We start from the raw sequence: 27,249 nt of genomic DNA, 5'->3' as shown, positions 1-27,249 counted from the left end.
GGAATGAGCAGGACGTTTCCTTTCCAGTTTCCCTCCAGATGTCTGAGGATGTGAAGATACAGCCCAAGAGGTGAGCAATTTATCAAGCGTCACCGACTAATTAAAAGCCAGGGCTCGGCAGAAACCTTGCCGGCTTCATTATCCTCATCATGTAAAAATGCCCAGGCTTTTTCATGCAGACACACGCTTCGGTCAATCAGACAGTGGACTTGTTTGCTCCCTTCGCTGTATCCATCCAGGCCTAAGAGGCCCACAACTAAGTGAGAGATTGGTGTGCACGTGCAAACGGATGTCCTGGAACAGAGGGGTGAAGAGGGGCTCTACAGAGGGGCTTCTATAGAATCCAAATTAAGCTAATGCCATTCAAACTCCTGCCCAGCTATGTTGGGCCTCCTCAAGGTTGCCGAAATTGAATTCAAAAGCCAAAAACGTATGCTAGCCTGGCTCACAGAACAACTGCCGATTGCAAACACATGGTTTAGCAATGCGTAAGATGCTCCGGGGTGACACTTGGGGTTGTTGATTAAGTGGGATAATCAAAGAAACATCATTCCATACCCTTGCCCTTGCACACCCGCTCACATCCAAAATAATTTTTTTTTTTTTTTTTTAGAAAAAGCACTAAGAAAAAAAATCACTAAGTGAAATAAAAATCTCTGATGAAAATACTTACTGGTCCCAAAGATGGAAATTAAACTTTGAATTTGATTTTTATAGATGTCCGCGGAAATGCCACATAAAGCAAGATGCTGTGCACTTAGATGTCTGAAACGAAGGAGGTTAAGATCCTTGGCCATGAAGAATCCAGTACAGATATCTTTAGGGGACAGCAAAAGAAACAAACAAACAAATCACGCGGGAGACATGTCTGTTTCATCAGTCAAGGACGCCTGTGGACACTAGGCGCGGGCCAAACCAAATGCCTGCGCTCGGAAAATACCCACTGGGCTGAGGAGGGGCAAGGGAGGAGGTGGTCAAAGAGAGCCTGTAGGCCCCCCTCCAAAACCCCAGCTTGGAAATGCTTTGTTACAGGCAAGTGTCGGTGGCTTAGGTTCGAGTGGGTGAAACCTGGACCAAGAAGGTGGTCCTTCCTGCCGAGTGGAGGAGATGAAAATGTGCAGCACAGAAATCCTTATAAAGGGTGCTGGCGCTCAGGCAATTTCAGCGTTCTGGAGTATTTTCTTTTAGTGCGTGCTATTAGAAGAACTCCTGGCTGTAAGAGGCTGTGCAGATAGGCAGAGAGCACCCCGGCTCGGCTCTCCGGGTTTTGTGCTCAGCCTTGCTGTTAACTCCCTGCACCTTGGGGGACTCACTCCACCTTCCGAGTCTCCGTTTCTCCTTATCTTCTTCAGCAGATTCCCTTTGCAAGAGGAATTCCTGGCAGAGTCCTGCTTCTTTCCCCTCCTCCTTCTCCTTTGCCTGTAACCACGTTCCTGCTGAATAAATCCGTCCCCATATCCTCACGGACACAGGCCTGAAACCCTTCGAGATGTACTAACGGCAGGCAGAGTGTGTGTTTGGGGAGGGGGTGGCTGGTAACGCTGCTGCGTGTAGATTGCAAGGGGGACAAAAAACCGTTGTAGACAGATGCTTTTCTCTTTCTGTTCTTCTCTGGTGGAGGTTTCCCCCCAGGCTTGGCCTGGGTGGAGCAGAGCTGAGCATCAGGACATTCCGAGTTCAGAAGGCAAGAAAGAAAACGCAATCGGCAAGGATTTTCTCTTGCTCACACCCCATCCTGAGTGCGGCCTGGTGGCGGGGACTGTGGTCTGAAGCAGCTCTTCCCAGAGTGTGCCCCATCCCCTCCACCTGGTTAGCAGCCAACATTGCCCAGATTCAGATTCAGGGAAGGAGTGTGGGTACAGTGGCAGCGGGGCGGGGTGGGGGGGGCATGCTCAGTCTTGGTTCATTTCCCAGTGGATTCTTGCTGTGTTTCTCAATCACTTTTTTCATTATCACCTCCCTTAGGAGAAAAATTAGCTTCGATTAAAGTTCTGCCTATTGAAGGAAATGAAATACTGAGAAGTAAGCTTTTGATGGGTAGCATTCACCTTTGGAAAGCCACAAACCGTGATAATATCTGTGGTTTTTGGCCCCCGAGAATTAATTTGTGCCCCATTAGGGGTGATGTCTCCCACCTTGAGAGGGCATGCTTTGGAGGTCCAAGCAGGCGTTTCAACAAAATTGCCTGGTTTCCAGAGGCCATGCCTGGTGTCTCCTTCTTCTCTTCCTGGGACAGATGGGAAACTGTCCCAGGAAAAGGAACTCCTTCCTAATTTGCTTGGAACGCGATCAGGTTTGTGATAGAGATAACAGATAGAAGAGTTATTAATGTATGGAGGGGATTTGGAATAGGTTTTAAGAGGAAGGGTTTACATTTTAGTTCTGCCAGTTGTTGGCTAGTTAACCTTAGGCAAGTTGTGTAACCTCCCTGGGCTTCACTTTCTCAATCTGTAAATTGGAAATAGTATGACCTCACCGGGCTTTTGAGACTCTTTAATGATAAAGTACATGACATGTGCTTAAGAGAGTGCCTGGCACCTATTTAGCTTTTATTGGAGTCCCCATTTGTTCATTTTCATGATTAATTTTTAATCTGATTACCTAATTTCAGGCATGTGAAGTGATAATAAGTAAGTGTTCCCAAATAACACTTTTATGTTTTTGCTTGTTGGAGGGTGGAGTGGGTGGGGTGGTGCTGATTTCTCCTTTAAGGAATGATTAATGGCAAGAATTCTTGGCTCTTGACTTTGGTAAACAGGAGAGTAGCACTTTTCTTTTTTTTTTTTCTTTTTAAATTTTTTTTTTAACGTTTTATTTATTTTTGAGACAAAGAGAGACAGAGCATGAACGGGGGAGGGGCAGAGAGAGAGAGGGAGACACAGAATCGGAAGCAGGCTCCAGGCTCTGAGCCATCAGCCCAGAGCCCGACGCGGGGCTCGAACTCACGGACCGCGAAATCGTGACCTGAGCTGAAGTCGGACGCTTAACCGACTGCGCCACCCAGGCGCCCCTGGAGTAGCACTTTTCTACAGCCTCCCAGTTAGGTCATTTTGTAAGCCATGAAGTTATTAGGAGCCCACGTTTTAAATCTTGGCTCTATTGCTTGAAACCTGCGCGAGCCGAACATGTTCCGAGACATTGCTGTGTCTCAGTTTCCTCTTCAGTGAAATGGGAACAATCGTGCCTACCTCACACGTGGTGATTCGATGAGGTCATCCATGCCAGATGGCGCAACTTGTTAACAAGGGTGTCTGTCTAGTCTCGTTAGAAAACCGTCCAGGGAAGTCTACGTGTCTTAAGTGGTCTGGCTTCACCCCAAATTGCAGTCCAAGCTGCTGTCGTCCGCAGGGCACTTCCCTGGGATGCGTGTAGGGAAGTGTGCTGTCTCCCGCCAGGTTCAAACAAAAACACCCATGACCCCCGTCGCGGCTGGCAGCCGCTCTCACAGCCGTGGGGCCACCCGCTTAGGATGAAGCCGGCCGGGTGGGTGTGGGACAGGGAGAATAGGAAAGGCTTGCATTGCTGGTGGCTGTGCTGAGTCACTTATCAACCAGCCCTGATACTCTCCCTCCCGCTGCACTTGCGGTTATGTGTCATAATAAGAGACAGCCTATTTCTTTATTGCATGAGGAAGTCTGAGTGCAGGTTAAAAGCCCCCCAGTGAATACATCCAGTTTCCAAAAATCATTACAACTTTGGATTTTATTTAGCTCCTCTTTTATTTATCCATTCTTCTTTTTTAAAATTTTTTTTTTAAATTTCTATTTGAGAGAGAGAGAGAGAGAGGAGAGAACATGAGCGGAGGGGGCAGAGACAGAGACAGAATCTGAAGCAAACTCCAGGCTTGGAGCTGCGGGCTGTCAGCACAGAGCCCAATGCAGGGCTTAGACTCTCGAGTGGGGACATCATGACCTGAGCTGAATGGAGTTGGACGCTTAACCGACCGAGCCACCCAGGTGCCCCTATTCATATTCACTTTTCTATTCATGCATTTAATTATTTTTCCTGAGCCTTTGTGTGAATAGCACCGTGCCACGCAGTGGGAAACACAAGAACTTAATGCTCTGCCTACCTCCCCAAGAAGCTTAGATTAGACACGTATCTTCCTGTGAGGAGGAAGGTCACGGACGGAGGCACTAGTTGAGAAGACCCTTCAGGGAGGGGCTCCCATGAGACACGGCATCGAGGCAGGACCGCCTGGTTGAGTTTCTGGAGGACAATGGCCGGTCAGTTTGGTTGGAGAATTCATAGAAGACCGTTAAGACAAGAATCTAGGGAATCTAGAATTAGCGTGACATTAGCCTAAAGAGTTTGCGTTGTTTTTTAAATAGAAATAAGAACTCACTGAAGACTTGAGGTCTAGAGGGATAGGATGCAAATAGCATTTTCGGAGGAGTAAGTTGACAGACTTGTGGAAGCAAGATAAGGAGGTTGGAGGGAGGAGGGCCAGTTCGGAGGGTCTATTACCTAGGCCTCCCGCACCCCCGCCCCGCCACTCCTTTCAAAGTAACAGAGGTGTGCGGGACCCCCCAGGGGAACACTGGTTCTGTGTGTCTTGACTCCAGTCTTTCTGGAGACAGTCCCAGGTTATCAGTAAGACCCACTCTGGAGCCAAAGCAGGATACAAGGATGTGAGGTATTTTGTTTTGTAATGTGGGAGATTGATGTTAATTTTATTTCATTTCTCCTTATGTCCAGCGCACGGAGTTGCGTTCATCACACTCCTCAGCTCATGGCCCCTGAGAGGATTGAAGGCAGGTTCTCAGTTTAATATTCTGTCGTAAACCAGCCCATAATTCAGATGGTTGGCCTCTCGATGGTCCTCATCTTTTCTGTTTTCGTCCGTATTCTTAAACATGTGAGAGAACCCAAAAGTATTTAGACTATTGGCTCTGCCTTTAGTGAGGTGGGCCCGAGTCAGAACAAGGTCTACTCTTCCAGATCATCAGATCTTCAAAGCCCTGAGTATCTAATAATCACCTTCTAGTGTACTTCGTGGTCTGATTCGCTGCATTCATTATAAGTATGGGCGACTTTACTGTCATATCACTAAATAGTGTTCATCTGGTTTGAAAAAAAAAAAACTCGAGGCTTTTCTGTAACTAATTAGCGATTGTAAATATGCCCATCTCCCACTCTTTTTAAAAAAATTTTTAATGTTTATTTTTTTTTTCTGAGAGAGAGAAAAACAGAGCATGGAGCAGGGGAGGGGCAGAGAGAGAGAGAGAGGGAGACACAGAATCTGAAGCAGGCTCCAGGCTCTGAGCTGTCAGCACGGAGCCGGATGTGGGGCTTGAACTCGTGAATTGAGAGATCATGCCCTGAGCCGAAGTTGAACGCTTAACAGACTGAGCCACCCAAGCACCCCTCCCACTCTTAATGTAGACGGTCATATATTCAGCAGTGACAATAGTACTACTTGCTTCTTTCCAAGTGTGTATTTATTCCCTCATTTACAGACGCAACAGACATTTGAGCACCTACCATGCGTCGCATCGTTTACCAAATGTGGCGGCCGTTTGGAATCCACTGCATCCCTTCCCTTCCCTATTCAACCTGTCTATAGTGCCTCCTGCTCCCCTGAGACTGCTCCCAGCTCTCAGACCCCATGGCATCCTTACCTTGCACCATGCCTCAGTGCTGCTGGGTTCTGTCGATCACCCCTCCCTGAACTGCTTCCCTTGACCGCTAATTTTTGCTATTCTTCTCTCCGATGACTTATCTCTTAGATGGAATTCTTCAGACTTCTGGCCTTGGTACTCTTTCTTTCTGAAGCCATATCCCTAGCTGGTTTGTCTCATCCTGTGTGTCCATGACTCTCACATCTGTCTCTCAAGGCTGACCTTTCCCTGGAGATCTGTCCTCTGCCTCCACTCCACCCCTGGGGGCCACTTCTCAGGCTTTATCTGAAAAATGAAAACGTCATCCTCCCCCAGCCCCCTCTTTTCCCATGTTTTTGCCCTGGCTAATGGAGCTCATCACTAAAGTCAGCTGATCCACGTGGGGTGCATCCACAAGACAGAGGCTGCAGAAGATTCTTGCACCTCTGGTAACTTGCTTCTATTGACTGAGGTGTGGGCCACAGAGTTGTTCAGAGTAAAATGCTGAACGTTGGTCTTTTCTTATACATAAGAATGATTGTTCCCAAAGAACATGTCTCCTTAGCTTGAGATCTTTCTGGATGGACAGAAAAAGGGGTGGGGCTAAGGCCGCTTTGTCAACAGTCCATGGGCGGTTTGCTTCTTTGGGTGACCTCTGTCCTGGGTGTCAAGGAAGAGGAATATTTGGGAACCAGTCCCATTGTGGCTGTTCCTGGGAGTTTAATCAGATTAAGCACGCTCAGAAGATGAAAACGGTGGGTTTTCAGGAGAGCTCTTGCCCCTGTGGCCTCATCTGTGGGTCCCCCAGAGGAGCCATTCCGAATAGCTTCTGGCAGCACAGTTACACGGGCTGTGCTGTGCTTTAGTGCCTTTGCACAAATTGGAGTCTTTTCTGACAACGGTCGTTCATTCATTGGTCCCTCAAATATAAATGGAGAGATGACTCAGCAGCCCCACTCCTAGGTATATACGTGAAATAATTGAAAGCAGGGACTCAAGACGATACTTCTACACCCATGTTCATAGGCGCCCTTTTCACAGCAGCCAAAAGATGGAAGCAGGCCAAGTGTCCACCGACGGACGAACGGATACACAAAATGGAGGGGGGCCACGTACACACAAGGGGAAATTATTGAGTCTTAACAAAGAATGAAAATCTGATACATACACAACATGGATGAACCTCGAAAGCCTTATGCTAAGTGAAATAAGCCAGACAAGAAAGGAAAAGTATTGTGCAATTCCAACTTACATGGGATATGTAGAATAGGCAAATTCAGAGAGACAGAAAGTGTGTAGAGGTTACCAGGGGCTGGGGGAGGGGAAGGGGGGGGAGCTACTGCGTAATGGGTACAGAGTTTCTGTGCAGGATGACGAAAAGTTTTGGACACAGTGGTGGTGATTGCACAACACTGTGGATATAATTAATGCCCCTGAATAGAACACTTAAAAATGCTTAAAATGGCAAATTTTGTTATACATATTTTGCCACAATAAGAAAATATATAAACGGAGAGAGAGCGTGCGCCAGGGTGCATTCACCAATGTGAATTTCTAGGGCAGGAACCTTGCCTGATCTGACTGTGTATCCTCTGAGCCCAGCACACAGGAAACGCAGCTAAGAAGGACCTTGAGGTTGGGTCTTGAAAAACAGAGATGAGAGAGGCAGTGGCACGTAAGTACATCTAATCTTTCTATTTTATTATCCTGGAACTTAGGTACTGTGCTGATTAGGTCCCTTTTTGCTCTCGAAATTGTCCCCTTCTGGGTGGTAGGGGTGGAGAGAAGGATTGGCCGCAGCTCGGTGAAGTGTCTGTCGTCTGGTGACAAGCTTCGGACAAGCCTGGAGGATACAGGGCATGGTTTGTTGAGGGCGCATGCGGGGACTGGATTTGGAAAGTCAAGTGAAGAGGGGTGGGGGATGTCTCGATTCTCAGCTCAGAGCTTTGAGGTAGAGAGGCCGAGGGCTCCTGGGCAGGGGCGTGTTATAGGAGAGTGTGGGTTGAGAGAGGTGACCTCTGGGGACCAGATGCACTCTTCCTGTGCAGGCTGGGCTCTTCCAGGCAGCCTCCAGCAGCCACATGTAGCCTTGTGGCTTCAGCGCACAGCTAGGCACGACCCGTGCAAAGGTTGTGATTATGTGGGTCAGAACTGGCTTTTCCCTGGGAGGAGGGGAAGGATGTCTCCTCTTTTTCGTCTTCAGTTTTTTCTGAAAAAAAGAAAACAACAACAACAACAACAACAACAACAAAAACAACCAAACCCAAAAAACAAGGAAGTACTCCTCCCTGTGTCCTTCAAAGCGCTGTGGCATCTTCAGATCTGGGTACTTGAAAGCTAAAGCTGGTCATAATTTCCGATGGACATAATGTGCATTTGAAATTCTTTTCCACATCAAATTAAATCTGTCTTGGACTGATTTCCTGGAAGTGTTTTTCATTAGAATAATAGTCCTCAGCTGAGAGATCAGATACCGCAGAAGGGGAAACAGGAACAGGGGACCATCAAGTACATCCTTCAGGGAGATACCCAGTGGTTGCCTCTGGGGGACTATTCTGGAGAGACCATCCCTTCTCTAGGCTTGTGCCAGGGAAGACGTGCTGGTCTGGTGGCCCACCAGTTACTTCAGTGATACAATCTTTCTTTCTTTCTCTTTTCTTTTCTTTTCTTTTCTTTTCTTTTCTTTTCTTTTCTTTTCTTTTCTTCTTTCTTTCTTTCTTTCTTTCTTTCTTTCTTTCTTTCTTTCTTTCTTCCTTTCTTTCCTCCTTTCTTTCTTCTTTTTCTTTCTCTTTCTTTCTTTCTTTCTTTCTTTCTTTCTTTCTTTCTTTCTTTCTTTCTTTCTTCTTTTTCTTTCTTTCTTCTTTCGAGACATAACCAGCAGGGGAGAGGGGCAGAAGGAGAGAGAGGGAGAATCCTCTCCACACTCAGCACAGACCCCAATGTAGGGCTCGATCCCACGACACTGGAATCATGACCTAAGCTGAAATCCAGAGTTGGACACTCACCCAACTGAGCCCCCTAGGCACCCCGTTTTTAACTTAAAGTGTAAACAAAAAAAGGAATTGGGTTCAACTAGGAAACCACCCACTAACCCCCACCCCCACGGCCCCTACCCCCCACCCCCAGCCAACTAAAATCCGTTGCGTCCCTACTGGCTGCGCATCCTTCTGTCGCCAGGAATATAATGGTTAGTAAGACAAAGTCCTTGAAAGAGAATAAAGCTCACAGGAGGAAACCCCAGGGACCAAGACAAAGCTCCGGGAGTATCTGATGACTCTTTTTTCTGGTCTGAAATGTATCCTTCTGTGGAAGGCAGATATGCATCCTCTGCCTTACCTACAGAGGGTTCCAGACTGATGGAGGAAATCCTTCTGAAATTCTTTCCTCCTCCTCCTCTCTGAAACATGACTTGTTTACTGCAGGCTGTTAACGGCCTTGAGAGTGTCTTTAATCCTCAGCCAGGGTCTTTAAATATAATACATCAATAACAGGTAATTATTCTCTTTGAACTTTTTGCTCCTTTCCCCTATACCCTGCGGGGTGAGCTTGGAACTTTTAAGCACTGTAACAGATTCTTCCTATCAAAGTGTCAAAACTCATAAGGCATATGTCAAAGAATTCGTTTGCTTACTTTAATCTGCCTCCCCTCCTCCCTCCTTGTACTTCTAAGTCTCACCACAAGCTTTGTGGATTACTGTGCTGAGGGCCAGTCTTCAGCCTTGAAGCTTTTCTTTAAACCAGGACCACCTCGGACCCTGAAGAATTTGCCCCCACACACCCAACCTCGTCGCCCTTAAGAACCTCATGCGGTTGAGTTTGTTGCTCCTGGCCTGTCACGTTATTCCTGTTTCCAACGTGTCCAGGAAAATCCTGTCAAATTCAAAACTTCCTTTTGCCCCAAACCCATCTTTGATCTGAGAGGCCTGGACACAACCGGCTCTGAGCAGCTCGCTCTGTGCACGCTGGGACCCAGGAGCTCTTTTTGCAAGCATCTCAAGGAAACAAGAAATGGTTTATTTGTTCCGTTGGCCGGGGTGAGTGATGGATGGCCTGCTCCTTAGCTCTTGTGAACTCCTGGACCAGCCCTGTCCTGAAGCCAGCTTTGTCACCAGGGAGCTCTTGTCATCTCCTTGAATACTCTCTATGGGCTGTGGATTGGTCTGCTCCATGGAAGCCACTGGCACAGTTTTCCACTTTTTTTTTTTTTTCTAACAGGTTGGAGTAGCCAAGTGACTGCTCTAACCTTATTGCTACATCATTGTGTTAAGGGTGTCAGTTTGGTTCTCTGTTCAAATAAACTCTTTATTGCCCACCCAAGGCTCTCGTGTATGTGTAAAGGGGATTTCCAGACATCAGCTAAAGTGGTACACAAATGAATATACATGCTGTTCACTCAGAAATTGAATGCTTAGGTGTGCAGAGCAGATGGTCAAGGGGTTCTGTCAGAATTTCCTATCTCCAGCTCACCCAAGGGAATGAAATCAATAGCGAACTAGGAACTCATTTTAGGTGTAAGGTATTAGCCAGATTTAACTAAAGAGAAACATCGAGGCTGTTACTTGACAGGGAGAAAGTTATCCACATTTCTATACCCCAAATAATCAAATTGGATAATTGAATTCTGCGATGTTACTCAGATGGTTTCCTTGCTTGCTAAGGATAGAAATTCACTTTGAATGTAGACATAACAAGATCTAACAGGATGTTCTGGAGTCTCGCTGGGGAATAATGACTAACAAAGTGGAAACTTTCACTCTTAAATCTGATTTCATCCCTGACCTTGCTAGTGACCTTTGGCCTATGGCCTCCTCTTTCAATATCTGTTTCCCCATGATTATGATGGTTATACAGTATCAAAGGGGCCTTTACATGTCATGAAGAACTCATACGATAAGCAATATGTTTATAGTGAAGAACATCGAAGAATTTAGATTCTGTCTCTCCAGGATGTCAAAACGTCCTTACTTAAATCAATGTGGTTAAAAAAAAAAAAAAATCAGTGTCTGGATATCATGAAGATCAATGAACTAGCGAGCTGACTGTAGCTTTCCTTTATCCAACAGTTATTTTGGCAAAATGTGATAGAGCTTGAGTGAGCCACGTGCATAATTAACAATGGCTGCAAAACAAGGATAACGTTGTGCTAGTAACCTTCAGGGAGGGGCCGGGTGTTTGCCCTTGAATGAGCTCAGCAGGGAGGGTGGGCTGGGAGCTCTGTAAGGAAAGAAGTCAGATTGAAAGCTCCCGTGTTTTTGAAACTTCAGTGAGCAGAGGGACATCTGGTAGAGAAGATATCAACAGTTTCCTGTTCTCGGCTTTGTTATTTTTTCCCCCATTCTGATTACAGGTTAGGCTTTCATGGGCTGGCCTGGCCAGGGGCTGGGAGACGGAGAGTTACGGGAGTGGGTAGTTGATCACTTTAATTACAGGCCCAAGGGTCTTTGAGGGTATTTCTTTCCTTGGGATAATCTTCAGCAGCTTTGCTAGCATCTCAGACCCATGGATTCTTGTCATCACCACACTGGATTCCCACAACTGGCTAGCTTTCGAGGGAAAGAACTGTCAAAAAATGTGTAATTCATCAGCATGAATTCCTAAACAAGTGTGAAGAGTAGCCATAAATATTGATTGACTTGTAGTTTAGCGTCAAAATGAATTCCTTATCGCATTGGAATAATCAGACTATTAAATCTATTAAATCAAATAGAGAGTTTGATAAATTTTAATCATTCGAGTTAATTTGTGAATAGAAAGACAATTCAACATAAACAGGAGGTAGCAGCATCTTTTTTTGTTCAGTAAAAATTGAACGAAGCAGTTACTAATTGCTTCAGGATGAATGCTTTTGATGAATCTAACTAGAAATAAGTAAGTATACATATTCAAAAAAATCTTCGGCTCTACATAGTGAGTACGTATGAAAGGCAAGAAGAACTGGGGCCAGCTTCACTGACATGAAGGAATTTTAGCAAATCATAGGCACACTCCATATTGTAGACCCGGGGCTCCTTAGCGTCCCACACATTTGTAGGACTCAGATCACAGGAACGATGTTCTGGGTGGGTCAGACTATTGTTTCCAACTCTAGGTGCCATGTTTCTAGATGGATGATATGAGCTGGAGCGCAACAAGAAGGCGCAAGATAGTGAGGAGGTCTTGAAATCATCTCAACTAAGGAAGAGGTTGATGTATTCTGTGCTGGAGAAGACTGTGGGCGTATCACATATTTGCCTTCCAACAGTTAAAAGACTCTTGTAGAGAAAGGAGGAGGCCTTTTTCATAGGAGATTGACTAACATTTCAGAAAGCGACAATTCCTTTCAATATAGGAAATATCTGCCGAAGCACGTAGTTTCCCAACTTTGGAGTGGGCTGTCTTCTAACTAAGTTCCTGTTCACTCATTACTTCTGTAGGTAGGGATGCTGGAGAAGAAGTATCATGTAATATGAGGGAGTGCGTATAACGTGATTGAATCTATGTATGGGTTGGTGGTTCACTGTGTCTCCTTCTCCACTTGCTGGAAGGCCCCCATAAACCCCGCTCCCATCATTAATAGTACTATTCCAAAGATGAGATGAGTGTTAAAGGTTAAGTTTTAAGAGACAATCAAACCATGACTCTCATATAATTTCAAAATGAACATGTCTCAAATATTGTACTTAGCTCATAGACACATGTGAGAGTCACTCGATGTTAGGACTGGTTCAAGGGGCACACATCTAGAATCAGATAAGGAGTGAAGAAACGAATTTAAAAATGGATGCAAAGCTGGCAAAACTGGTCAATATCCACGGGGCTGTAATCAATGGCATTCCATTGGATACAATCTACATTTCTGTGGATAGGAGTAAGTTGCGTTACTCTCAGTTAATCTTCATCTCTACTGAGTTGTGAAACAGTCTAGTCAAAGTCAAACATCCTCAGAGGAGTGTCTGTTATTCTAATGAAAAGGTGTTCAGCAATCTCTTCTGACTTCTTCAGTAATCTCAAAATCTTCCACAATGTTTTCCTATGTGAGTTAACATAGAAAAAGTTCTCCCTAGAGTGCCTGGAAAACGGTAAGTGTTCAATCAACATTACGTATTATTATCATTGCTGTTATTTTTACCCAAGTCCTGGGTAGATGAATCACCTAGTGGTTGATGTGAAAAACTCTTTGACCAAGGTCTTGACCACCATTTTTCCCCCTTCCCTTTGGAGGTGACACACATCAGCTGCCATCTTTCATCTCTCACGAATCCATGCCTTTTGTGTTAGGAAATCTTTTTTCCAATGTGCATACCAAAAGCATCCTTATCCTTGATTCCTTCCAATTCCTAGTTACCTTTTGTAGGAAAATTTCTCTCTGACTCAAATGTGTAGTGAGGTGTAAGAAAAATTCTAATGACATTCCTAAGTTAGGGAAAGGACAGACAGGAGGGTTTTACTAAAGTTATAAATGATAAATTTTAGATTCAGTTGTCTCAGCAAACAGAAACCAAATATCCATTGCTTAGGGTTGTTGAGTATTCAAACATAGACACAGGAATAATATAATTTAGACGATTTACACGTAGAGTTGGCCCTTGAACTATGTGGGGGTTAGGAGTGCTATGCACCTACTCAGTCAGAAATCTTCGTATAACTTTTGTCTCCCCCAAAACTTAACTACTAAAAGCCCACTGTTGACCAGAGAAGCCTCACCGATAACATAAAGTTGATTAACACATATTTTGTATGTGATATGTATTATATTGTTACAATATAATAAAGTATTCTTACAACAAAGTAAGCTAGAGAAAAGAAAATGTTAGGAAAATCAAAGGAAGAGAAAATACATTTACAGGACTGTAGTATATTTATTGAAAATAAAATCTGTGTTAAGTTGACCTGTGTAGTTCAAACCCATGTTGTTTAAGGGTCAACTACATATACGTATTATTTAACTTGTCTTTGTATGTATGTATGTATATATGTATATATGTCTCTATCTATCTATCTATCTATCTCTATCATCTATCTATCTATCATCTATATCTGTCTACCTATTTATCTCTATTATCTATCTATCTATCTATCTATCTATCTAATCTATCTATTTCCTAAGGAGATCTATCTATCTATCTATCTATTTCCTAAGGAGATCTATCTATCTATCTATCTATCTATCAATCATCTATCTATCTGTCATCTATCTATTTCCTAAGGATACCTGTCTATCTATCTATCTATCTATCTATCTATCTATCTATCTATCATCTATTTCCTAAGGATACCTGTCTATCTATCTATCTATCATCTATATCTATCTACCTATCTATCTCTATTATCTATCTATCATCTATCTATCTATCTATCTACCTATCTATCATCACATGTACCCACACGAGTATTTAACTCATCTATAGGCAAGTACGTGTATATGACTTGCCACCTCCACCTGAGTCCTGTCATCCATGTTTTGTGATTGGAGGCACTGTTGTTGCTCATAACCATGGCTCACAGGTGATATGTGTCCAGTATTTCTCAAAAATCCAGACCCAGGTCAGGGCAGGCAACAGTGGGGAGGACAGAGGGAGCTGGAGCCAGAGGAGAGTGATAGCATGAGAGAATGGATGCCACACAGAAACCATTGCTCTGGAAAGATCGCTACCAAGAAATTTGGACAATGTTTCCCATTATGTCAATTTATCCAGAAAGAAACTCCTGCTGACCCCCATGGAGATATGCCTTTACTAGGAGAAGTAAAATGTCTATGGAGCAAAACAAAGTTGTGCAAGAGTTGATGTGTGTGTGTGTGTGTGTGTGTGTGTCCACGTGGCAGGCAGACCAGCCAGGTGGCCTGAGGCAGTATTGATTGTTATCTTGCCCCAGAGAGCTTGTAGCTTCTGTTGGTCATCCTGATGAAAGTTGCAGCTTTTCATTGTTGCAAAACAATAGAATGGAAAAACACATTCTATGATTTTTGTAACTTATATGCCTTTGATAATTCTATCCCATTCCTGACAATTATGCATGCTTTCCTTATCGGACAGCTTGGAGGAAAGTACATCCCTGCTCCCCCGAAGCCCCATCTGTCACAGGTTTGTGTCCGATCTCATTGGTAGAGGCAGAGACCCTCCCTTGGGAACCTCAGTGATACATTGGAAAGATCCTAAAAATATCTGTAGGACTATGTAAGAACAGTATATAATTATGTGTTTTAGTGTTCAAAATGGAAGATGATTAAACTCTTAATCACCAACTTTTGGTTTAGGACTTATCTCTCACTTGAAAATATTTTAGGGGCGCCCGGGTGGCTCAGTCCGTTAAAGTGTCCGACTTCGGCTCAGGTCATGATCTCACGGTTCATGAGTCTGAGCCCTGCGTCAGGCTCTGTGCTGACAGCTTGGATCCTGGAGGCTGCTTCAGATTCTGTGTTTCCCCCCCACCTCCGCCCCACCCCTGCTTGTGCTCTGTCTCTCTCTGTCTTTCAAAAATGAATAAACATTAAAAAAAATTTTTTTTAAATAAAATATTTTAACAATGCTTTGTCTGTTGAAAATTTTCACAAAACATTTTCATTTGAAAACTTGCACATAAAATTTCCTGGGTCCAAGTCTAAATAGAAGCACTATGGCTACTCGTGTGTCAAATAAAGATCTGTTTATGTTCTTGTACTTTTCAGTGAGGACGTGTGTGTTTGGCTTGGGGGTTATTTTATATCACCCCCCACTCCACTCAATTGCATATGAAAAATCACAGGATTAACCTCTGGGTGTGGATAAGGGCCAACTCAAAGGCCATTCCACCTATAAATCAGGGAACTGGAGGGCTTTATTTGATGTGCCCAAACCTCTCCCAGAGAGATGATGTGTGCATGCACACAGAGCAGACACTGAATGCCAAAAATGCTTCCCAGAGTGCTTTGGGACTTGGCCATCTCCTGAAGAATTCTAGACATCTATGTATTCTTTATTGAGCTGTGTTTATTTACTTTTCCATGGCAGTGAAATCTCTTTCAAGACCTTTAATGGCCTCAGCACCCTCTGTCCGGTGAGCTTTACGTGTGATCCTGGCTGGGATCTGCTGAGCCCATAGCACCTGGGTCACATAACTGTTCCTGGTGCCAACACACGTTTTCTTTCACATCGCCATTAACTCAGCAGTAAAGAAGGGAGATTGGCTGGTGAAAGTGTCCTGGGTCCTTCAAGTTTTACTCAGGTTTCACAGTCCCTGTAATCTGAGCTCCCTGTACTGAGTGGTCTGGTGGTTATGGTAAGATGACTGCTTTATTCTGACCTGTCCACTAGACAGTCGTGTGTGTGTGTGTGTGTGTGTGTGTGTGTGTTTGCACAGCCTTATAATTGTTCTGACGGAGCTCAGAAAGGTCCCGTGGAGGATGCCTCTACGTGGATAGGCACACACAGCCAGAATCTCCACCTGACACATAGCCAGCTTGCCCAGGCCTCCTGGTCACCCCGACCCCCGGCAAGAGACCGATGGTTCAGTGCATCCACAGCAGAAGCAACGCATAGGTGGGCCACTGCCTCTACCTGGTCTGAAAGCACCATAGCTATCTTAGGGACATTGCAAGAAGGGTGTCCGTGACAAATAGGGGAGTTAGGGACCTCCCCTCTCAAGGCCCAGTGGCTGTGGAAGACACAGAGTTGTTCTGAAGCTTATGGAGGCAGCTATCTTGCACCCCACGGGCCACGGGCTGGGGAGGAATCAGAATACATGGAGGCTTTCATGCTCCTTTTAAGTAGTGCGTATATGCACATTTTTGGTGTAGCTATTTATAAGTACATTTATGTCTCAGTCACTGTGCTTATTAAAGACATAAATATTTTACCTCTTAGCAAAGAAGAAAATAGTTTTCACAGATTTCCTGGCAGGCAACACCACCACCTCGCCAGCCCTTTTCATCTGCAGATTTCAACCTAATAAAGTATTGATCTAGGGAACAGAGCTTGTCTCAGTGTCACCCTCCCGAAAAGTGCAAAACCAGGTTGATCAGGGTGCAGGGGGGCTTGCCTCCAGCTGATGATGTTTTAAAATGTTACTGGGGAGCTGTCAAAATAGAAAGCAGAAGTCGAATAACAAAGCTTAAATTCTCCAAGGTGTGAGAGTGCTTGACTGACGGGAAAACATCTTTCTTGCAGGTCGTCCGGTTACTCGTGTTAATTAGGTATTAGCCGTGTGGCAAAATTCTTCTCCTGGCTCCAAGACCTCATAATGAGTTAGTTCTATACCCAAGCCTCAGAGTGAAAACCCTTCGGGTATTGTAGACACCTGCGGGCAACTGTGGGAAGTGGCTGGGTCTGAAGGCAGAATACTGTCTTTAGGGGCACCTGGGTGGCTCAGTCAGTTAAGCGTCTGACTGTTGATTTTTGGCTCAGGCTATGATCTCACGGTTCGTGAGTTCAAGACCTGTGTCGGGCTCTGTGCCGACGTGTGGAACCTGCTTGGGATTCTCTCTTTCCTGCTGTCTCTGCCCCTCCCCTGATCACATGACCTCTCTCTCTCTCTCTCTCAAAATAAATACATTATATATAAAAAAAAGAATATTGTGTTTAAAGAAGGATTCTCCTGGGGGAGATAGGGAAGGGGCAGGGATGACAGGAAGAAAGCCTGAGGGTGGATGTGTTGAAGAAGATGGTTGCTTAGCCAGCTGGGACTTACGAAGAAGGCAGACTAAGGAGGGTACTTCAAGGAGCAAGAAAGATAATCATCACTCCCTTTTCTTGACTGGGTCGCAGCCACTATGCTGCTACGTGTTTGGTGTCTTCTCACCAAATCCTCTCCACGACCCATGCATGCGGCCTGGCAGGTGCACGGCTGCCCTCCTGGCCCACCCTTGCTCCACCGTCCTGCGGTGACACGGTTCTCTTTCTCTCCCCTCCGAGGTGAGGCTGCTTCTTTTTCTTCTCTGGCTCCTCCCACACGGGAACTGGAACTCCCTCTTCCCAGGGACTGCTGACACAGGGCATTGTGTGTAATCGGCTTTTATCACCGATTTGCCGATAGCAGCGGACAGAGATGCCGCACCCTTGCACAGCGCCCAGCCTCGGGTCGCCGATCGATGCTCCAGCTCTTAAAGCCTCCTGCCGCTTCTCCTTTTGCAGACTGGGCTCGGCTCCCTCTCATCTTATCCTTTGCTGACTCCTTGCCAACTCTCTCACCGCGGCTTCCCTCCCTGAGTTAGAGAGAGAGAGACCTCCAGCTACACCAGCCCTTATCCCTAAAACCAGGGCCTGGGGCTTCACATAACCCAAAGCCCCCAATTCCCTCTACTCCTCCATGGGGTCGGGGGCCTCCGCTTCCCCACCAGGTTGTCTTTCTGGAAGCGGCACTTTTCAGTGTGTCAGTGACAGCTTCCCCACCAAGTCCGGGGGGAGGGGGGGCAGGGCCCAGCAGGCTGCTGAAGAGGGATGTAGGACACATATGGCCCTGGACCCTAAGTCTCTAACTTGGATAATAGCCAATTTGGTTTCAGGGAACCGGGGTCGCCTCCCATTGTCTGTTCCTCACCAGGTCTCACCAGCTGAAGACCCAAACAAATTCACAGTGAAGTTCCCACCGCAGTAATTTGAGGTCATTAACCCGGGCATTCAGCTGTTCACTTAAGAAACAGATAACGGAAAGTGGTGTAAGGGGGCCAATGCCATCGTTCTGCCATGCCAGCAGATACAATTATTGTTGTTTTGTCTTGTTTTGTTTTCCTGACCCATGCCTGTTGCAATTCAATCCAATTAGTCCTTCAATTACTAGAGAATGTAATTTTGCAACACACGCAGGGTAGGGCTACCCTCAAAAATCAAGGGCTTTCTGCCACCCCACCCCCCACCCCCCACTGGTTACCCTACTTTCCTCAGCCTGAGTCTGTTTGCTGCCCCAGGACCTTATGTTGGTCTGCGTGTTAGTGACAGAGAAACTGGCTCATCATAAACCCAAACCCAAAAGCTGGGTCTGGGAAGAACCTGAGAGTGAGGGATTTCTGAACGTCCATTGCCCTGGGATAAGGGCCCAGTCCAGCTATGCGGTTGATCACGGATTCTGAGAAAGATGCAAATTTCCAGAGATTCTTCCTCTTGCGAGATAGCTTAGACTCACTGAAAACAAACTTCTTGTTTAAATTGAAGAACGACACCCCCACGGAAAAGTGCATGTCTGTTGGGCGTACAACACAAGAACTTGTTACAACTGAACTTACCTGTGTAACCAGCTCCAGGATCAGGGAACAGAACATTCCAGAAACTCCTAGAGTCTCCTTTCAGTCATTACTGCCTTCCCTCCACGTGACCACTGTCTTCCTTCTCTCACGTCATGCTTTTGTGATTCACCTGTGCTGCTGAGGTACATCAAGGTTGCTGTTTGGTGTACAAGTTCACCCTTTTTCATTCATTTATAGGCAGAATTTCATTGTATAGATATACTATAGACACCCTATTAATTGATTCTCTAGATGCCGGGCGTTTTGATTGCTTCCTGTTCTGGAATGTTATGAATAAAGTTGCCTTGAACATGTCTGCGGTGGTCATGTACACGTATTTCTGTTGCCTATGTATCTGAGTGCAATTGCTTGGTCATAGAGGATGTGCATGTTGAACTTCGGTGTGTATATCATCACACAGCTTTCAAAGGTCAGTTCCAACATACACACTCACTCAGCAGGGTATGAGAGTTTCGTATGCTCCATATTCTTGCCAACCATTTGGCACTTGGCATGTCTGTCTTTAATTTTAGCCATTAAGTGGGGGTATGCCCTTAGCACCTCCCTGATTACTACTAAAATTCAGTATCATTTTACAGGTCTAGTGACCATTTGGATATATTTTTTTCTGGTAGAGCGCCTGTTTAAGATTTTTGCCTATTTGAAAAATAATTGTACTATCTTCTTTTTTTTATTTCCTTGTAGAAGTCCTTCCTGTATCCCAAATTTAAGAGTCCTTTGTCATATAGATGCATGAAAAATAGCTTCTCCCACTCGATGGCTTGACTCCTTCCTTATCGAAACATTGGTAAAATGATTATTTTCTATTAGGCAAATTATTATGAAATTCTTCTTTATCTCTGGGAATGTTCCTTGCCTTAAAGTCTGTAATATTGGGGCGCCTGGGTGGCGCAGTCGGTTAAGCGTCCGACTTCAGCCAGGTCACGATCTCGCGGTCCGGGAGTTCGAGCCCCGCGTCGGGCTCTGGGCTGACGGCTCAGAGCCTGGAGCCTGTTTCTGATTCTGTGTCTCCCTCTCTCTCTGCCCCACCCCCGTTCATGCTCTGTCTCTCTCTGTCCCAAAAATAAATAAACGTTGAAAAAAAAAATTAAAAAAAAAAAAAAAGTCTGTAATATTAGGACAGATATACCAGCTTTCCTTTAGTTATTGTTTGCATTTTTAATCCTTCCCCTCCTTTCAATCTTTCTTTACTCATTTAAGGCATGGCTCTTGTAAGCATTAGTATTTTTTATTCCCATTCCAGCTGATAATCTTTGTCTTTGAATTGAAATGTACATTTACATTTAGTGTAATTACTGATATAATTGGTTAAAATCTACCCTTTTTCCTATTTGTTTTCCATTTGCCTTCCTGTTTATGTTCCTTCTTCTTTCTTTTATTGCTTTTCTTTAGGTTAATATTTTTAAAAATTCAGCCCTCTCTTCTGTTAGTTTGTTAGTTACATGTTGCTTTAGTGTTCTTTTAGTGGTTATTATAGAAATGATAATACCCTTCCCTGACTCACTAAAGTCTAACATAAATGAATTCTTCACCCCTTTCTGAATGGAGTGCAGTTAGCATACTTTAACTCCATTGTTGTATGGATCTTAGTCTATTAATAGTGGCACTCTTGGTTATGGATGCCTGAGGACCTCATCTGGGCCAGTACGTCTGGTGGTGAGCTCTCACAGACATTTCCCCAGCTGCAATCAACGTTGTGGCTGGACTGGCCCTTGTGGTCCTTTTTAGGATTGCAAGATGCACCTCAGCAACAACCATCAGAAAACTTCGAAACATCAAGGTTTATTACTCACAAGTCCTGAAGGATGCACAACATGCCTAGGGCCACAGTGAGGTCACTGGTGGGGAGGAAGAGGGAGAGAGGAGGGGAGTGAGAAATATAGAGCAGAACTGGGGCTCTGCCTTTATTGGGGTCAAGGGTAGGGTGCCTAGGGTTTTTCTTTTTTTCCATGTTATTTATTTTAGAGAGGGAGCACACGCACAGGTGAGGGAGAGGGGCGGAGGGGGAGAGAGAATCTTAAGCAGACCCCATGCTCAGCATGGAGCCTGACGTGAGGCTTGATCCTATGACTCTGGATCATGACCTGAGCTGAAATCAAGAGTCAGATGCTCAACTGGGCTCAACCCAGGTGCCCCAGGGTGCCTAGGGTTTTGCAGGCTCACTCTGCATCTGGGAATTAGGCTAGGAGAATGGAAAAGCAAGGTCACTCAAATGGTTGGTTATCTGGGTTTACCCAGGGCTTGTAAAAAGGACTTCCTTTTAAAGTTCTGGGTGCATCCTGGTTTCATACCTAGTTGATTTACTAGTAGCTGTGTTATATGGCTGGCAGTATGTTTACTCCAGATAGATGTTTTTTTTTTTAAAAAAATTTTTTTTTTTTTCAACGTTTATTTATTTTTGGGACAGAGAGAGACAGAGCATGAATGGGGGAGGGGCAGAGAGAGAGGGAGACACAGAATCGGAAACAGGCTCCAGGCTCTGAGCCATCAGCCCAGAGCCGGACGCGGGGCTCGAACTCACGGACCGCGAGATCGTGACCTGGCTGAAGTCGGACGCTTAACCGACTGCGCCACCCAGGCGCCCCCAGATAGATGTTTTTGAAATGGATGCCCAGGCAATCAAAAGCCTAACGTCAGGGACTTATATCACAATTAAAAAGCTTAATATCAGACACTTACACCACATATATATATATATATATATATATATATATATATACACACACACACACCCATCTCTGTCCTCTTATGTTGTTGATGTGTGCTTTAATTTTGCATGTTTAACCTCTTCAGGGCAAGATTATTGTATTATATGGTCAGTATTCATTTCTTCTGACCCCTACACTCATTCCTCTTTGTGTCCTCCTGCATTTTCGTGTTCCTACCTGGAACCATTTCTTTCCGCCTGAAGGATTTACTTTTGCTTCTGAGAGGCTGCTGAGCGTCTTGATCCAGTTGAGGACTGAGGTGATTCAGGGGCCAAGCTAGGTGGCAGTCCTTGCGAGGCTGGTCCATTCCTGGTTCCCTCTTGCTCCTCAAGTGTAGCCTGTGGCATTCAAATGGACAACCCGAGTTGCTTCCCAGGGCCTGTTCTTTTTGCTGAGTGCGGGTTCTCTTTGCACCGTGAGTTTGCAAAAACCTCTGCTCAACTTCTGAGCCACTGCCTTTGCTTATCTTATCATATAAGATCACGTTGCTGAGCTGGGACCCCTGACTCTCAGTTGCTAACTCTTCCCCAAGGCCATGCTTTTTGCAATGTTTCTGATGCTGTGTGTGTAGGGGTGGAGAGAGGAGGGGCAGACTCTCAAGGAGGGGAGGAAGCAGGAGAAAGAACTGGAGGGGAGGAGGCCTTTGGGTAGCTCTGTGCCCGGGGGCCTGACCCCGTGACGAAGTCACAGACCAGGATGAGAAACCCTGCTTTGCGGTGTGGCGGTCTGCCCAGCAGGCGCCGGGAGCCTCCGCAGCTGGCACCGCCTTTCGGCGTTGATCAAACTGAAAGCCGGTTGCAGATGGACGTGACATTCTCCCATCAGCTTTCTACTACTGAGTGTATCGACCAGAGGAATACTAACTATGGGACAGACCCTCATACTAGGTATATACGCCTCTCGGAGGGAAAATGACAGGTAACAAACATCAAGTCAGTATTTTCACTTGCAATCGCAAATTCCCCAGGCCATCGGATTTTATTCCGTGGATGCTCATGTTTCTCAGGTTGAGGGTCTGGGCCTCTTTGGGGGGGGCAGCTATTCAGATTCCTGTTGTGTGCATACCTGTGGTCGTCCGGGGCCACACGAAGGTGCTGTTAGCCACGCCCTCCGCGTTGGATTATTTGCCACATGGACTTCTCTTGGAGGAGAAAAAGGGAAATGAGGACTCTTGGTCTCTGAGTGACACCACGTTTCATGTCACTTTCTCTTCAACCGTGAGAGTCACCTCTGATCCCCAGTGCAAGCTACCCTGCTTCCACAGTGCATCTCCCAAGAATCTCCTTCCGGAGTCAATTTGAATCCTTACCTGTGTCCTCCGTACGTTACCGCACTAGGGAGGCAGGATGGCCAGGTGCCGAAGTGCGCATTCTGGCGTCAGAGAGACCCAGCTCTACTCCAGCTCTGCCAGCTAATGGCTGTGTGAGCGTGAGAAACTTACCTACCTCCATTGGCCTCAGTTTCCTCGTCTGTTAAATGGGACAGGAATTTAGCATTACTGGAAAGTCTGATGAGGTAACAGTTGCAAAAGACCGACTACAGTGTCCCGCACAGAGTCAGTGCTCAGTAAAGAGTAGCTGCCGCTGTTGGCGTGGTAGCGTGAACCTCATTATCGACCTAAACTCAGATACTATTGCAGCCAAGCAAACGACTCTTTCCCCTTAAGTTTTGCACGAACACGTAAAAGTGTTTCAAGGCTGGCTCCTCTCATCTTATAACCTGCTCAGAACTTGTGAAAGCAGGAGCCTGGGCTGCCTTCAAGTCTCCTCTCCTGATATCATCACTGGACGGCCAGTTCACATGCTCTCTCTTTGGAAACTTTCTTGGTAATTCGAGCAGACAGGCTCGTCCTCCCTCTTGAGTGCTACTGTGCTCATTTCCCACCCCATCACAGAGAGCTGACAGTTTATGGGTAGAGCTCATTGCACAAGCAGACTATAGACTCCTCTCGGGCAATGGATTTCTCTGTAGGATGTTAGCGGGGTTGGATTCCTTCAGAACAGGCATTTTCTTTTGTCTTTCCAACAAGATGATCATTTAGGAGAGAGATCATGGTGGTTACAAATAGCCTTGATTGTCAAATGCATCTTAGATCATATTTATGTTCGGAAACAGACCATTCTAGTGGTTGGGGTGGAAACTTCCCAGGGGGATGATGGTGGGCAAAGGGTTGGGGTTGAAGCATGGAGTTGGGAGGGGGGAATCCTTAGGTCACCTGCTTCCTTTTGTAGGCCCAGAGTCAAATCCTATCGTGTCAATTATTACGTCTTAAAAAGAAGTGAGCTTAGGGTGGCTCAGTCCTTGAGTGTCTGACTTGGGCTCAGGTTGTGATCTCCCAGTTTGTGAGTTCGAACCCCACGTCAGGCTTGCTGCTGTCAGCACAGAGCCCACTTCCGATTCCTCTGTCCTCCTCTCTCTCTGTCCTTCCTCTGCTCATGCCCTCTCTCTCCCAAAAAATAAATAAACATTTAAAAAAAAAAAAGGTGAGCATAATGGTTCCTACTTCTCAGTGGGATGCTGTGGGGCCTGAACAATAACCTGCAGGGCTGGCCACAAAATAAGTGCTCAGTAAATAGTAACTAAAGTTAATAAGCATTGATTAATTAATTGCATTAACAAATTAATAGGGACACCTAACCTTTTGGACATTTCCTTTTAGGGTTTGTAGCCTAAATGGCAGCTTCCCTTTGACCAGATCCTATTCATCAAATGCCTAAGTGAGCACGTGTTTAGCTGAGTGTCATCCAAGAAGAACTCTGTAGACCGGGCCTTTCTCTGCAGCCCTCACAGTCATTAAGCAAGTTCAAATGAATTAGCAAGACACCCTTATGAAAAACAGACCGGCCAAGAGGGGCCTCTCATGTTTGATACATTGCAGACCCAGTGAACTGTAAAAATAAATTAAGACCCACAATGCTATTGTTTTTTGAAGCCCTTAATAAAATTCCTTCTCTTTTTACTAAGGGGCGAGGACATATGTTTTAAAACTACGTGATGCTTTAAACATCACGGCACCTTCTTACAGTTTTTCTGATCACTTGCACCCATCTTGAGAGCATCACAGGCATTTTCTTTTGTCTTCCCAACAAGATGGTTGTTTAAAAGGGAGATCATGATGGTTATAAACAGCTTGAATTGTTAAATGCATCTTAGATCATATTTATGTTCAGAAATGGAACATTCTAGTGGTCAGGGTGGAAACTTCCTGGGGAGGGGATGATGGTGGGCAAAGAGTTGGGGTTGCAGCATAGAGTTGGGAGGGGATTCCTTTGGTCAACTGCTTCCAGACTTTTCCTTTGGTGGCCTTGGACGTGGTGGTCTCAGTCTAGTCTGGCACTTCCCTTCAAGAGACAAGCTGCCCAAGATGGCTTGGCAATGCCAACAGGTTCCCAGACTTGGGACACAGTGATGAGGAGCTCTGTCTGCTTCCATGCAATAATAAAGGTCCCTAAGTTACGCTGTTTCTGAATTGGCCATCTTAAGTTTGTCTCATCCCACCTCCTTTCCTGCACAACCTGCCTATGTATCCTCACTGCCCTCCTCCAAATATATTGGTGCCATATAATGACTAAACGAATCCCGGTTTTAGCCTTATTTAGACATAGTCTGTGAGATGCGCTTGCTATCAAATCACATGGGGAGATTTGCTCTGCCCCTGTGCTTCAGGTCTCAGGGGCTGCCTCCTCTTTCCCTCTTCAGGCTTCCTTATCACTTCCGCTCTTCTCCATATCACTGGGCCAACATGAGCAGCATGAAGGATGATGGATTCGAGAATTGACCTTGAACAACAGGAGCGTGGACTGCGCGGGTCCGCCTATACATGGATTTTTCCCATAAATATAGTACAGTGTTGTAAATGTATTTCTTCATGATTTCCTTAATGACATTTTCTTTTCTCTACCTTACTTACTGTAAGAATACAGTATAGAATACACATAACACACAAAATACCTGAGTCGACTGTTTCTGGTGTTAAGTAAGGCTTCTGATCAAGAGTAGGCTATTAAGGGGCGCCTGGGGGGGCTCAGTCAATTAAGCGTTTGAGTTCGGCTCAGGTCATGATCTTGCGGTCCGTGAGTTCAAGCCCCGCGTCGGGCTCTGTGCTGACAGCACAGAGCCTGGAGCCTGCTTCGGATTCTGTCTCCCTCTCTCTGCCCCTCCCCTGCTCACACTCTGTCCTTCTCTCTCTCAAAAATAAACATTCACCCAAATCGAGTAAGCTATTAGTAGTTAAGTTTTGGGGGGAGCCAAAAGTTAGATGCAGAGTTTTGAGTGGGAGGGGGTTTGTGCCCCTAAGGCCTGCATGGTTCAAGGGTTAAGGTAGTTGGAATCCTCCAGGTTATGTTCATTCCCTGGACACTGGAAAAGTGAGTGACATGAGGGGGGGACTTCTCAAATTTCCTCTAGCCAAGTCTGGTCTCACTTTTGTGTCTTTTTTTTTTTTTTTATTTATTTTTGGGACAGAGAGAGACAGAGCATGAACGGGGGAGGGGCAGAGAGAGAGGGAGACACAGAATCGGAAACAGGCTCCAGGCTCTGAGCCATCAGCCCAGAGCCCGACGCGGGGCTCGAACTCACGGACCGCGAGATCGTGACCTGGCTGAAGTCGGACGCTTAACCGACTGCGCCACCCAGGCGCCCCTCACTTTTGTGTCTTTATAGCTGTTTTCTAGAGATAGCTCTCTGCTTCTCCCTGTATTACTCTTTCAGACCCACTTCATACCCTATGTGTGCAATCTTGAGTGAACTCTATTCCTTCTCCATTCCCTCCAGTTCAACCCTGTCTAGTTCAATTAATCCCAAACCAAGTGCTGTCAGCATTGGGAGCCAGCCACTGGGGCTATTTGGTCTCTGCCTTTGGGAGCTCAATGAACCATTGTAGCAATTTGTTAGTATGAATTTAACCCGTGTTAGTTTAGAAAACCTGAAAGCTAGAGCAAAGCACACCAAAAAATGGAAATAAAAATCACTTTTAATCGCATTCAGAGATGACACCATGATAATTTTACTTTATACAGATGGGCATGTATATACGCAAATTTGGATTCTGACGTTCTAATTACACGTTCATTACACACGGCCTCGCATCATTTCCTCTTGCTTTATTCGTAAGAGTTCTGTCGGGACGAGGAGGCAGAACACATTCTTCGCTTTTTGGAGTCTCAGTTTGTCCCAGGTCCAGGGCGTGTTGTCGGTCCACACAACCACGCAAGGGAGACTAATCATCTCCTACAGCCTGGCTTGCTGGGAGAACCATCCTGTTAACCCGATAAAGGGTTAACCAGAGCAGAGTGTCAAAGGGCTCTCAAAAATGCAGCCCCTTTGCAGAGGGGCCTCAAAGCCTCTTCCCGAAGGAGGGAAGGAGCGGGCAGTTAAGAGGAGCCTTATCTGTGAGAGCGATCATCAGGAAAAGTTGTACGTTTTCTGCACTACAAAGGCGCTGCTTTCTTCTCTTCGGCTCTGACTGGAGCTCTTGAGACTGAAGAAAACTGTTGGCCACAGTTCTAAAAACTCCAGATAAAGGCTTTGATTTGTTAATTAAATTTTTACTATCTGCATTTGATATCTCAGCCAAATTGTATCCGCCGCAGGAACAACAAGAAAGTCCCTCACTTCAAAGGGGCGCCCACTCGGTGACCTGTAATTATGGAATTTACTGCGGGGTGAAGCGTTGTCTGGGGTGCACCTGCCTTCCTAGAGCCCTCCACGCGGCCCCCCAGGGACAGCCGCTCTTTCTGGCCCTGGC

The 27,249-nt window shown here is 45.6% G+C and overlaps 2 long non-coding RNA genes across 2 annotated transcripts; one reads left to right on the top strand and one right to left on the bottom strand.

Annotated features, from left to right (window-relative positions):
* Positions 1-851: 851 nt before the first annotated feature.
* Positions 852-2,763, bottom strand: LOC123587537. Its single transcript, XR_006707359.1, has 2 exons — positions 2,136-2,763; positions 852-1,995 (listed from the first exon to the last, which is right to left on the bottom strand). It is a non-coding gene; the product is annotated as an uncharacterized LOC123587537 (long non-coding RNA).
* Positions 2,764-6,947: 4,184 nt separating this feature from the next.
* LOC123587881 lies at positions 6,948-8,020 on the top strand. Its single transcript, XR_006707579.1, has 2 exons — positions 6,948-7,462; positions 7,804-8,020. It is a non-coding gene; the product is annotated as an uncharacterized LOC123587881 (long non-coding RNA).
* The last annotated feature ends 19,229 nt before the right edge of the window (positions 8,021-27,249 follow it).

This window comes from Leopardus geoffroyi, chromosome D3 (genome assembly GCF_018350155.1).
Source record: "Leopardus geoffroyi isolate Oge1 chromosome D3, O.geoffroyi_Oge1_pat1.0, whole genome shotgun sequence".
Lineage (NCBI taxonomy): Eukaryota > Metazoa > Chordata > Mammalia > Carnivora > Felidae > Leopardus > Leopardus geoffroyi.
Note: the sequence above shows the minus strand (reverse complement) of the source record. Positions and strands in the feature narration are given on the sequence as shown.